At 35.8% G+C, this 13,900-nt stretch overlaps 1 long non-coding RNA gene across 1 annotated transcript; it reads left to right on the top strand.

Moving 5' to 3' along the window:
- Positions 1–3,427: 3,427 nt before the first annotated feature.
- On the top strand, positions 3,428–13,554 carry LOC116662507. Its single transcript, XR_004318471.1, has 2 exons — positions 3,428–6,140; positions 12,568–13,554. It is a non-coding gene; the product is annotated as an uncharacterized LOC116662507 (long non-coding RNA).
- Positions 13,555–13,900: the final 346 nt, after the last annotated feature.

Consider the following 13,900-nt stretch of genomic DNA (forward strand, 5'->3'; position numbering starts at 1 on the left):
CAGTGTGAAAGGTTGCTACCCCCTTGGAGTTCAAGGATGACTCTGTTTTGCTATTACCTCTGCACATGATTTATATTTTGGCTATCACAAGTTTTGTTGACTTTACATTTTAGGGATACCATTGTTTTCTCACATGTTTTAAATATTTTCCTATGATGCTATTTTTTAAAATTCATGTTTATGGTACCATTTGTTTTATTCATTTGTATTTGTTTTTGTTTGAGTCCTTCAGTCATTTTTAGCCAATTTTTTGAGATATAATTTATAAGCCTCTAAATTCACCCATTGGAAGTGCATGATTTAGTTATTTTTAGTAAATGTACTGAGCTATGCAGTCATCACCACAGCAAGTTTTAGAACACTTCCTTTGCCCCCCAAAGTTCCCTTGTACCCATTTACAGACAGTTTCTTTCTCCACCCCCAGTCACAGGCAATTACAGATCTGATCTCTCTCACAGATTTGCCATTACTGGACATTTCATGTACATTGGATGTAGAATCCTTCACTTATACCCATTCAGTAGCATGTAACAATATTTCATTCATTTATAGCACTGAATAGCATTTCATCTTATGTATACAAACATTTTCCCCCATCTCCAGTAACAACTCGATTGTTTTCAGCTTGTAGTTATACTGAAAAAATGCTGCTATGAAAATTTCTTTGTGTGGACATAGGTTTCTGTTTTTCTTAGGTAGATTCCTTAAGTGGAATTGCTATGTCCTAGGGTAAGTTTCTGTTTAGCTTTTAAAGAAACTGCCCAAGTTATTTCCCAAATGAAAGTACTATTTACATTACCAAGCAGTGTGAGAGGATTGCTGTTTCACCACATTTTTGTAGACCCTTGGTGTCACCTGTCATTTGATTATAGCCATTCTACTGGGTTTGGCATGTTATCTCATTGTGGCTTAATTATTATTTTTTCTAATGATTAGTGATGTTGGGAATATGTCCATGTTTTTATTGTCAATTAATATATCAACGAAATATCTTTTCATGTACTTGCCTATTTTATATTGAATTGTCAGTTTATTATTGAGTAATAACTGTTCTTTATATAATCTATATATAGTTCTTTATCCAATATGTTCGTTGAGAATATTCTGCTGGTATTTGATTTATCTTTTCATTTTTATCAGTGTTTCCTTTGAAGGGAATTTAAAGTGTTTTCAAAACGAGGTCCAAATTTTTATGGATCTGTCATTTATTTTTCTTTTTGGTTTATGTTTTTGAATCATGTTAAAGACTCTGCCTTATCCAGCATCAAAAGATTTCCTCTTATGTTTTCTTCTTAAAAAATCATAGTTTTAGCTCTTACAATTAAGTGGTGTGATCCAGTATGAGTTAATATTTTGCGTATGCTCTGAGTTCATTTTTTGTATATAGATGTTTAATTGTCCCAGTTCCATTTATTGAAAAGACCTTCCTTTCTCACTGATTTGCATTGCCACCTTTGTTAAAAATCAGCTGACTTTAAATATAAAGACTTATTTCTGAACTCTCAATTTTGTTCCATTGATTTATATGATTATTTTTATGCCAGTAAGTTGGAAATCATGTGGTATTTGTTTGTTTGGTCCAAAAGTATTTTGGTTATTCCAGGTCCTTTGCCTTCTCATATAAGTTTTTATTAGATTTTTTTTAAGAGCAGTTTTAGGTTCACAATAAATCTGACCAGAAAGTACAGAGGTTCCCCATGTAAGTCCTGCCCCAATACATTTATAGTCCTGTCCATTATCAATGTCCCCCGCCAGAGAGGAACGTATGTTATAACTGATGAACTTACACTGACACATCATTCTGACCTGGAGTCCAGAGTATATAGTGAGGTTCACTTTTGGTGTTATGTATCCTGGGGGGTTGGAAAAATGGATAATGACATGTATCTGTGTTACTGTGTCATACAGAGTAGTTTCCTTGCCATGGAAATCCTGTGTGCTCTGCCTATTCACCTCTCCCTGTGCTGTTAACCCCTGGCAACCTCTGACCTTTTTATCGTCTTCATAGTTTTGCCTTTCCCAGAATCTCATCAATTTGGAATCATGTGCTATGTAGTCTTTTCAGACTAGCTTCTTCCACTTGGTAATATACGTTTAAGGTTCCACCATGTCTTTTCATGGTCTGATAGCTCATTTCTTTTTAGTGCTGAATAATGGTCTGTTGTCTGGATGTACTCACAGTTTATGCATTAACTAACTAAAGAACATCTTGGTTGCTTCCAAATTTTGGCAGTAATTAATAAAGCTACTATAGTCATCTGTGTACAGGGATTTGTGTAGACATACATTTTCAACTCCTTTGAGTAAACACCAAGAAGCATGACTGTGCCAGTGTACGGTGAGGGTATGGTTTGTCTTGCAAGAAGCCACCAAACTGCCTACCAAAGCAGCTGTCATCATTTTGCATTTCCGCCAGCGATGAATGAGAGTTCCTGTTGCTCCATGTCCTCACCGGCACTTGATACTGTTAATGTTGTAGATGTTGGTCATTATTAGCTGCCGAGAGTAATATCACGTTGGTGTTTTAAACCATGTAAACTTTGGTCCAGCTTGTCAACCTCAGTAACAGCAACGACAACAAAAGCCCTGCTGTGGTTTTGAGATACACTGTGCTGAACGTAGTGACCAACGGAGGAGAGTTGTTGACATAATAACACTGAGTCTTCCACCCTTTCTTCTGGCAGACAATTTTTAAAATACTCTGAATTTGTGCTCAGAGACATTCAGCCAGTCAGCTCCCCCTTTTCAAAAATCACAGATATGCTTTCATCTCAAGGAGAGCACATCTCCAAGCAAAGGCTCCTCTATTCTGGTCGTCCTGAACCTGGTGGGTGACTGTTTCAGGGGTTTTCTCTTTTGCCAAAACTCCAGCTAATAAAGTTCTGAGAGCATGAAAAAAGAAATCCCTCCATTAATTTAAATTCAATTTCTTTTTTTTTTAATTGAAGTATAGTCAGTTATAATGAGTCAATTTCTGGTGTACAGCATGTTTTAGTCATACATATATATACATACATTTGTTTTCATATTCTTTTTCATTATAGGTTACTACAAGATATTGAGTATAGTTCTCTGTGCTATACAGAAAAAAAATTTTTAATCTATTTTATGTATAGTAGTTAATATTATCAATTCTCGAACTCCTGATTTATCCCTTCCCACCCCCTTTTCCCCCGGTAACTATAGATTTGTTCACTATGTCTGAGTCTGTTTCGTTTTGTCCAGTCTCATATTCCATGTATAAGTGATATCATATGATATTTTTCTTTCTCTTTCTGGCTTACTTCACTTAGAATGATGATCTCCAGGTCCATCCATGTTGCTGCAGATGACATTATTTTATCACTTTTTATGGCTGAGTAGTATTCCATAGTGTAAATATATCACAGCTTCTTTATCCAGTCATCTGTCAATGGACATTTAGGTTGTTTCCATGTCTTGGCTATTGTATATAGTGCTTCTATGAACTAAATCATCTTCAGTTTCTCTCAGCATATATTGTAATTTTTCAATATAGAAGGCTTGTACTCCTTTTGTTAAATTTTTTCTTAAGTAATTGATTATTTTAAATGTGATTTTGAATTTTCAAATGTTCACTCCTTGTATTTAGGATGAAAGTTTATTTTTTGTACTTGAATTTCTTCCTGCAACCTTGAGACTCTCGCTTGTTTGTTCTAGCAGTCGTGTGTGTGCATGTGCGTCTGTGTTCACGTGTGTGAACTTCTTCAGATTTTCTAAATGCAGGATCATGTCTTAAGTGTTTAAAGATAGACTTATATCTTCCTTTGCAAATGGTATGCCTGTAATTTCTCATTTAGTTTTTTATTTCTTCATTTATTTCTTTACTGGATAGAACTTTCATTTACAATGCTGAATAGACAGACACTCCAAAACACATGGTCTTTTTTAGAAATTAGAAATGGGAATGCAAAATATAAATGAATAGCAATAAGGAAATACAGGGCATTTATATCATATCTACTGTCTGGGATTTTTTTTCAAAAGTACAGAAAGTAAGGTTTATGCTTAGAAAAGGAGTGACAGAATTAATTCCTGACAAAAATTGTTCAGACAGACTTAGAGTCCATTTTTAAAATTAAATTAGGAAAACACAAGGGATACTTTAAGGATGGTGGCAAAAAAGAAATAAAATTGCAATAGGTGGTATCATCACTTTGTCATTTTACTCCAAATAGATTTAAACAAGAAGTCTTTTAAATGAGCTCTTAATTAATAGATGTTGATAAAGAATTCCTAAATGAATATATAAACAAGTAAACCTTGTCTATGTGTTTTACATTTCCAATTTCATTGTTAATCATATACAAGTAAGTGAAAAATAACCAGTTAAATAGGAGGAGGCATAAAGGCATCTCTGCTCAGCAAGGGTATCCTATCCTGTGCAGATCTCCATGGGGTTTAAGGGTGAGGGTCTGTGTTCTCAGCTCCACTGATTGCATATCCGGCTGCTGGCACAGTGAGTAGGAAAGAGACATACTGTTGGCACTCTGAGAGCCTGGTAATGATGCTCATACACCAGCAGGCAGAGCCGCGGCCAGGGCACGGGATGGAAATGACTAGTCACATTCAATTGTGACCTACACGCTCATAAACTCTGAGGTTAATATATTTGTCTTCTCAAAACATTAAATAAGCTGAAGAAAATCTGTATTTAGTTATTTTTCAAGAACAAAGAAGTAATCAAAAGGTTCTTCTGTCTATGATAAATCCCCATTGCAAAGTGTGCAATATTCTTTGTAGCTTTATGATGATTTCCCCTTTATACACATAGATAGTGTATACAGTTGTAATAAGAGGAACACATGCCATGATAGGCTGAATTTCATAATAGTGTAGAGAATTGTATCAAGGAACTGCTTTATATCATGGATGTCACTGCCTAACAGGAAACAGATGTCTAGCTGGCCAAAAAAATACAAATTCCTTGTCCAGATTTTGTTTAGGTCTCCTCTTTTTCAAAGTAAGTGTTTTGCAACTGAGTTGGCAAGAATTAAATAGGCTATTAGGGCTTGCTCAGTGAGTGCCCAGTGACCCACAGCAAAGCTGGCTGAGGGGGACGGGGGTCTCTTTCACAGCACCCAACCCCCAGCTCTGACCCTTGTTCCTGTCACACCAGCCAGCTCACAACAAGGCAGGGGGCAAACTTTCACTCAGCCAGTGCCCTGTTCATAGCAGTTCAGTAAGGTAGATGCTAGTATTTTGATTTTAACCAATCAAGAAGATGAAGGTAAGAAGGGTTAAGGAGTGTAACATTACATAATTAGAGGAAATACAGGGGGAGGGAAGAAGGAAGGAAGGTAGGCAGGCAAGAAGAAAAAGAAAACAGGTCTTTGCATGAGCCACGTATTTGATGCAGAAAAGATTATGATTAGTTCAATGCTGCAACCTCAGGGTAGCATAAAAGAAAGAGAGGAGGGTTGAAAAAAAGAAGGAAGGAAGGAAAGAAGAAAAAAAAACCCTAGTAAGTAATGGACTTTTTGTCCAACTTTAAACATAACTTAGCTGAGAGTTTCACCTCAAACCATCTAATTCCAAAGTATATATTCAGTCCAAAGCATTAAGTTCTAAGTTTGATGAAAATCCTTCCAGAATTGCCTTTCTTTTAAAATAGTTCCAAGTTCAATGTTAGCCAAGGTTTCAGAATCTACTTGGTTTTTCTAAACAACTCCCATGACTGCTTTCATTCTCCCTTCCACATTAATCATATTTAATGGTAGCAATGTCATATGTATATGCATTTTTACTTAAAAAATTTTACAGTAATATTGTCTATTCTTACTTGCTGAATTTTTTTTGAAAAATAAATGACCCAGGCAAATTTTCACAGAATGTTTAGTGCATTATTCACATAAGAATCAATATACACAAAATGACAGGGTTTTTTTCCCCCATAATTTTAAATAAATAATAGTCCCCTTCATCCTCCAGGACTCATGCATCTTCTTTGCAAGCAGCTTGATTTACACAAGAAATCCAGAAATGACACATCCAGTGACAAGGCCAAATCTGTGATTCCAGCTGGAAGCCAGTGCTCGTTTCAGTCAAAGAGGCCAAATCGGGGTGTGACTCAAGGAGTCGGACGTCAGAGCAGCGACCAGAATGATGTCGATTTTGACCAGGTGTGCGCAGGAGCGTTGCTAAGAGGCAATGATTCTGGAAAATCTTCCAAAAGTGCCAAATGGAGGAAAAGGCTCTCATGTGTTGGCACATAATTGGGTAGATTGGTGAGATTTTCCAAAAGAATTATTTAAAAATGTTTTAGGAATTTCTAAAGAGTTATTTCTTCTTACATCTTTGAAAACAGACATTCTAATAATTACATTTGTCAACAACTCTCCTATTAAAAATAAAATCCATTATGTCATGCCAAAGGGCATGATTGTCTCAGTAAAAAGAAAAATCGAAGAAATGGAGAAAAGTTTACCTTTTTACATGTACTTGTTAGCCAGAGGCATCTGTTTGCTCTGTTTTTACCCATCTGTTCCAACTTGATATAAAATTATTCATTCAATTCCAGAATAGGATTACTGTGTTTTAATACCAGAGAGATTTGGCCTTTGATAATTGTCACTGGTATTCAGAAGATGATTCTGGTTAAGTCTATGTGTCCACAAATCACCACAAAAATAAATAGTGGGATTCCTTCAGATAAAAAATGTATTGAGGAGTATTTCAGAAAGGCTGGGGTCCCTATAAAGCACTGAAATGTTCCCAAAATTTGGCTGCATACAAATGGTCATATACACATTTTATTTTTCTTTGTTCTACAGTGGGAAATTTCACTGGCCTTAAATATTACTGAGAATACCTATATTAGTTTGTGAGTGCTTGTTTAAGATCCTACTAGAGTTATAATGAAGTTAATTATTATCAGTAATAATAGCATTTATGGAAATCCACTGTGTGTAGTTTTATTGGTTTAGGATCTAATTATAACGAATATACACCTGCTCTGACACCACTACTCTCTGATGCTTATAAGTTAAATGTGTGTGTGTGTGTGTGTGTGTGTGTGTGTGTGTAATACTAGAAAGGTGTTTGACTCTGGTAGATATATTCATGAAAAAGAATCAAGATTATATTGCTCTGTCAGAGAAAGACAATTATATGATATTTATATGTGGAATCTGAAAAAAAAGATACAAGTAAACTTATTTAAAAACCAGAAATAGATGCACAAACATAGAAAACAAATTGTGGTTATTGAAGGGGAAAGGGTGGAGGAGAGGGATTAATTAGGAGTTTGGGATTTGCAGGTACAAACTACTATATATAAAGTAAACAATAAGGACCTACTGTATGGCATGAGGAACTATATTCAATATATTTTAATAACCTATAATGGAAAAGAATCTGAAAAGGATATATATGTGTGTGTGTGTGTGTGTGTGTGTCTGTATAACTGAATCATTTTGCTGTACAGCTGAAACTAACAACATTGTAAATCAACTATACTTAAGTAAAAAATTAAAAAAAGAATCTCTCTGTGATGAAATAGATCCCTAAGCTACCGTTGTTTTAAAGGCATGATTGAATTGTGTCATCATACTTGAGGAGAACTTCACTGAGCAGGTCTTCTAAAACTAGGCTTTGGGCATGGGTACATTGGATCAGAAGGGTACGTGGTGCAGGCTCGGGGTAGCGCTGGTGTGAGCATCATGATGCAGGCAAGAGGAGTGGTGCAGGTGACAGGAGAGAGAAGAGAATGAGCACACTACACGAGAAAGATAATAGCAAAAACAGGCATTATTTGAATAACACAGAAGAATTGGTGTGCACGTGTGTGTGTTGCTGAGGAGTATGGAGCAAGGAATAAGCTTGGATTAGCAAAAAAGGACCTCCGTGTAGAAATACTTAAATGGCCACTTGAGGACTCTAAGCTTAAACATTGTAGATTTCTGTTCAGGACACTAGCCTGCAGGAAGTAGTATTTTCAGAAGGTACCTAGTGCTGGATGTGTAGGAGACCAGGGGAAATTAAAAATAAGAAATCAATCATTTAGATCCGTTGTCTTTTACACTACATTACATTCCCACAGGTGCATATTTCAATTCATTAGGATCAGAATTTACTTTATCTACATTTTATTCTCATACTGTTAGTAATTACCTTTATTTGGAATGTGTTAACTATTATTTAATTAGCACACACTTGTATTTTATAAATAAATATATGTATACAAAATGGTTGATCAATTAAGTATTTAGTAATAGTGCTGTGGGTTCATAAATTTGTACGTGACATTTAGGTGAAGCCTGGCTAATGTGGTAGCATTGATATTTAATCAGGGGCCTAAAACTAAAATCAGGAGCTTGGAAAAGCCAAATTGGACAAATATCATAAAACAAAGTACAAAGGAATTTAGTGACATGTTGGGAATGGATGAAGAGGATGACATAGGGAAAACTAACGCTAAGATTTTGTGCCTGGAGAACTAACATCATGATGTCATGTACTAAAATTTAGAATTTAGAGGATAAACTCTGCCTTTAAATGGTCAGTTTAATTTGCAATATTTTTTATCACCCTATTTATTATCAAATGTATGCAAAACACCTACCCTTCTTTTTTGTTTCATATTAAATCTAAAAAATGTCATCTGAACACCAAGTATGTGCTGAATGTGCTGAGAATACAGAAAAGGAAAAAAGTGTCTCTAAACCCTAAAATACTCCCAATATTGGGTGAAAACATATGCTAATGTGTATATTTGCTAAACAACCTAGTTAGGTCATATTTAATTCCTGTATAAACTGTTACAGGAATGCAGATGTTAGAGTTATTGATTCTGTCTGAGGGCATCAGAAAAGAGCTGGCCTCTGTACATAGAATTCAGATCCTTCATATATTTGTCATTTGGATATTTACCACTTTTGCCAAATTGATTAAAAAGAATAATTGCCAGTTGCCTCACGGAAATAGAATAGTGTCTTCTTTATTTACTAACACAGAATGTCGAGCTATTCTAACTGTCATAGCAGTGGGTCATGACCTTGGAAATGATGTACTTTTAAAAAACAAGTGATATTATGGAGGTACGTGATCCTATAAGTACTTAAGCATAGTCAACTAATTAGATAATATTAACAAGCTCCTGTTTAAGGATACATGGAAAAGAAACTAACTGTCATAACATTTTATTAGAGATTCACACTATATTTATAGCTGTTCCTAGTAGCACTGCAATGCCAAACGTTGCCATGAAACAATTCTTGTCACCTTTACAACACTGTTACCATCTTCATGTGTCGTTTACAGAACGAAATAAAAAATCCAACTCTTAGGTTTCTCTCTTGCATGCTCTGTATGTGTGTGTATATCCAGTGCATCTATCTATTGATCGATCGATCAATCTATCTATCTATCTTATGTGTGCATATATATGCAGAGGGTGTATATAAATACACACACAGAGCACCCAAGAGAGAATCTTAATACCTGGATTTCTTATATCTGTGTGTCTGTATTTGAAAAAAAATCTGAAGTTTGTAAAGGGAGTCATTCTATGATTTTTTTTTGTTATTCATATCAGAATTTCTTTGATTTGCATTTTATTTGGAATGTATTCTAACAACTCAAGTTTTGTCGATTTAGGGCAAATATGATGTTTAGTGAAATAATGATACTTTAAATGGTAGGAGAGAAACGTCATTCCTTCTTCATTGTTATCTTCTTAGGTGTTGAAGTTGCAATGAAGCTGAAGCATTTCAATTTTCAAATATATTCTTCTAAGTCTAATTCTTTCTTATTAAAATGTCTTTAGTGAACTTTTGAAAAATTCTAAATACTTTTATTTTCATGCAATTTTTAAGGGTTATTTTCCATGTACAGGTATTACAAGGTATGGGCTGTATTCCCCAGATTGTACAATACATCCTTGTAGCTTATCTCACACACAGGAGTTTCGCCTCCTACTCCTCCACTCCTACATTGCTTTTCCACCTGCCCTCTGGTAACCACTAGTTTGCTCTGTCTATCCTTGAGTCTGCTTCTTTTTTGTTACATTCACTAGCAGTGAATGACATTTTAACATGTTAAAATCAGAAAGTTAAACTGTATGGATGTGCATGGTAATACAAGTCTTTATGCAGTTTTACAAGTTGTGCAGCAATTCAAATATTATCCATAAATAATTTTCTATCACATGAGATAATTTTTTCTTCCTTTATATGTGCAGCTCTGTTTCTTTGTTTAGTCACATATCATCGGAGATAAAAAATTGTTTCCAATTTTTGCCTGCGTCTTTCTGACACTTGGGTCTTTAACATCTGAATGCTTCTATTCTTTAACTGAAAATTCAATCTTAAATTGAAGATGTTAAGGCAGGTGTAATAGAGAGTAGACCGGACTGCTTGCTATGCCTCTAGAAATAGAGGTATGAAGATAATTAATTATCCTGAGAGGTGGAAAAGTCAAAAATATAAGTAGACTCAAGAAGGTTTTAGGTACATTTGAAGGTGAAAGATTAAAAATGAGTTATCAACACATCCTCCAGGCTTTATCCACAGTCATTAAGAATATTATCATGTATGGCATAACAAAGGGTATAATATAAATTTTCTCTGATGAACTGCAAGCTATTTCCTGGAGAGTAAGTTGAAATAGATTGTGAGTGCAGGAGATGGGTCCAAGATTAATAAAAATGTCTGCCATGGATGGATGTGGGCTTAGTAGTAGCCTGGATGCCAGTTTTTGCCACTGCAGATGTAATAGTTAGATCTCTTCACATGGCTGTTCAACACTCAAACACTCTTGCCCTGGTAAACAGTATGCAGATTATTTTGTGGCTACCAATTCATCCTTCAAATTTAATTCTTGAGTTTTAAGTAGAGCTGACTCTACTTCCAAACTCCAGAAATAGACAAGGATCATGGAGTTGATAAGACAAAAAAAAAAGTGATTTCCTCTGGCCCTAAAAATTGGATTCAGGAATGAACATTTGACCTTACCTGATGCCAGTAAGACCTACTTAGATTTTGGCTAGGTCTTTTATTTTTATTTTTATTTTTTATTGAAGTATAGTTGATTTATAATGTTAGTTTCAGGTATACAGCAAAGTGATTCAGTTGTACATATACATACATATTATATTTTTTTCAGATTCTTTTCCATGGTATGTTATTATAAAAAATTGGATTGAGTTCCCTGTGCTATACAGTAGGTTCTTGTTTATCTACTTTATATGCAGTAGTGTGCTTATGTTAATCCCCATTCTCCCTGCCTTTCCCCTTTGTAACCATAGTTTGTTTTCTATGCCCATGAGTCGGTTTTTGGTTTGTAAGTAGAATTTGTATCACTTTTCTTTAGATTCCACATATAAGTGATATCATGTGATATTTGTCTTTCTCTGTCTGACTCACTTGGCTGGGTCTTTTAAAAGAGAGGCTTCTTGTCTTTTTGGCCAAGGTCAATGCCTATCATTGTAGAAAATGATCCACTGAATCCTCGAATAAAGCCAGTGGTGAGGAGTGAAAAATGGAGCAAAACTAATTCCTAACTACATAAATTGGAATAAACTAAACATGAAGGTAGATACCCAAATAAATCTCAGTCATTTGAATAAATAAGTTCAATTTGATGTAGGTCATTTTGGGTTGAGTCTTCCATCACTTGTAAATCTTGATGTAACTGACATGTCTCATCTGTTCGATCACCATCAATGTCAGTACCAGTATTTGTGCTCATTGGACACCTGATAGCTGTTGCTTTAACAGTGGCCTGTGCGCGTACCACATCATGGCAAAGTTTGATGGGTGTCTATAATTTCATGAGCGCAAGAAAGGTGGACATGTTGTGTTGGGATATGAAGCTAGTTATGGAGCAGATACACAGGACAGCACACTCACACTCAAAGAGGAAACTGCTGTAAGGAGAGGCTGGGGCGAGTGCATTGCCTAAAAAGTTGTCTGGTTTGTTTTCCTTCCATACTGCACACGTTCTTCAAGTGTGGCCATTCAAAACATGTATGTTCTGCAACAGTAACGGTGGTCCCTCTCCTCCCAGCAGGAAGTAAGCTAATAGCCGACAGAGAAGCAGCAGAAACGGGCACCAAGGTGGAGGGGGGAGGGGACACAAACGTGCCACTTGTCTTTGAGAGAGCGTGAGGGTAGGAGTTGATGCTGACAGAACAGTAAACCGCCCGGTTCATAGCTTGCTACAGCTCTGTCATGTTATCCTCTCATTTCTGTGGGTTATGATAATTAGGTCTTAGGTTTCTTGTCCTTGATCGGTACCAAGATATTCAACTAGCATGTATTTGTTTAATGGAATACAGGAATACGCTATTGAGAAACTATTGCTCTGTACACATATCCATGTCTACGTGTGATCCCTCTGCTGTGGATTTACAAGGGAAAACTGAGCACATATCCTTTTCCACCTAATTGTTTTTATTCTCCACACTCATCAGCCTCACAAGATATAATAAGTACTGTGTGTCTGGGTGTGTGAACGTGGGTTTCAAAAAGATTGAGGAGAATTTTCTGAGTTGGGGGTGGGAGAGGTTGGCAAAGGACACCAGCCTGAGAAAATATTTGGACATTTTAGGTTTGAGGTCCATCAAATGGAGTGGACTAGGTTGCCTGACATGCAGGAGAGCATGGATCTTCTGTGTTTGAGGATTACAGAGGTGTGCACGAGTGCCTCTCTGTCAGGAGGTAAGTGGGTATTGGATGGGTTCTTTGGAGATACACAAGGTAGACCAAAAGCTGACATTTCTACTGATGGTTAATATCTGAAACTGCTCAAACTCTGTGCCCAGGAGGAGACAGGTCCTTAGAGAAGGAGAGCTGTATGCATGTCTATAAAAACTTGTTAATATGTACTGGTGCCTTTGGAGTGGACATGAAACTAAGTGACAGTTAGGACTAAATACCCAGCCAACTTAAGTAAGGGAAAATAAACAAATTCACTATTTAGCAAATTCTAATCCATATGCTGGGATCGAATGTTCATGAGCGCTCCCATCTCAAAGTGCCCAGAGCTCTCACCGCATGTACGCAGGCTCTTTTTTTCTATGATCCTTTTTTATTTCCTAAAAGAAATTCTTGAGGAAAAGACAGTGAAAGAGAGTAGTTCTCAGGAAAAAGAAAACCTCCATTACCACACAATTAATAAATCCACATAAAGGGATATAAAAATGAGTTTCCATGGAGACTGGGAAGCTGAGCCCTGGTGATACTCATCTTCCCCTCCCATTTCTTCTTTCCACAGGCAGGCTAGCAATGAACAGAAATGCCTCCTTTTGAAAATTTACTCTTTGCTCTGTAGTTCCACATTTGCTATGTAACCTGGGGATGGATGGATACATATATATATAATATATATATTTTGAATTCAGATTTCCAAGTTCCATTTCTATGATTTTGACTCAGAAATTACAGTTGGGTGTTTGGGACACTGATGGGCAGACAGACTTAGAAACTATTGACTTCATACATGGATTTCTAGGGAAACCAAATACAAAAGTGTAGACTGTTGTAATTAATAGGCCAATTGGAGATGAAGGAGAGAATAAAGAACATCCTGTTTGAAGGATTTTTTCTACAGTAGAAAAATTATACACAGATGTAAAATTTTTTTTAGAAAAAAATATGATTCCTCACTTTAAATGATGTTTCAATCTATCAACATGCTTACAAATGACGTTTTTAAATTCAGCTCCTCATTGTCACTCTTCCAAGTTTTATAAATTCCCGTGAAATTTATAATAGGCAAAAGAATTAACAGATTAATTTTTGATGTATTTACATGGGCTCTCCATTAGAATTTTGAATCCATTCCATCTGTGATATTTTACATCACAATTAAAAAGGACCATAATTTTAATATGTGCATTTCTGAGATTATCATGGGGCTTGTTTTTGTTTGTTCAATTTAG

The sequence above is a fragment of the Camelus ferus genome, unplaced genomic scaffold (assembly GCF_009834535.1).
Source record: "Camelus ferus isolate YT-003-E unplaced genomic scaffold, BCGSAC_Cfer_1.0 contig2800, whole genome shotgun sequence".
Lineage (NCBI taxonomy): Eukaryota > Metazoa > Chordata > Mammalia > Artiodactyla > Camelidae > Camelus > Camelus ferus.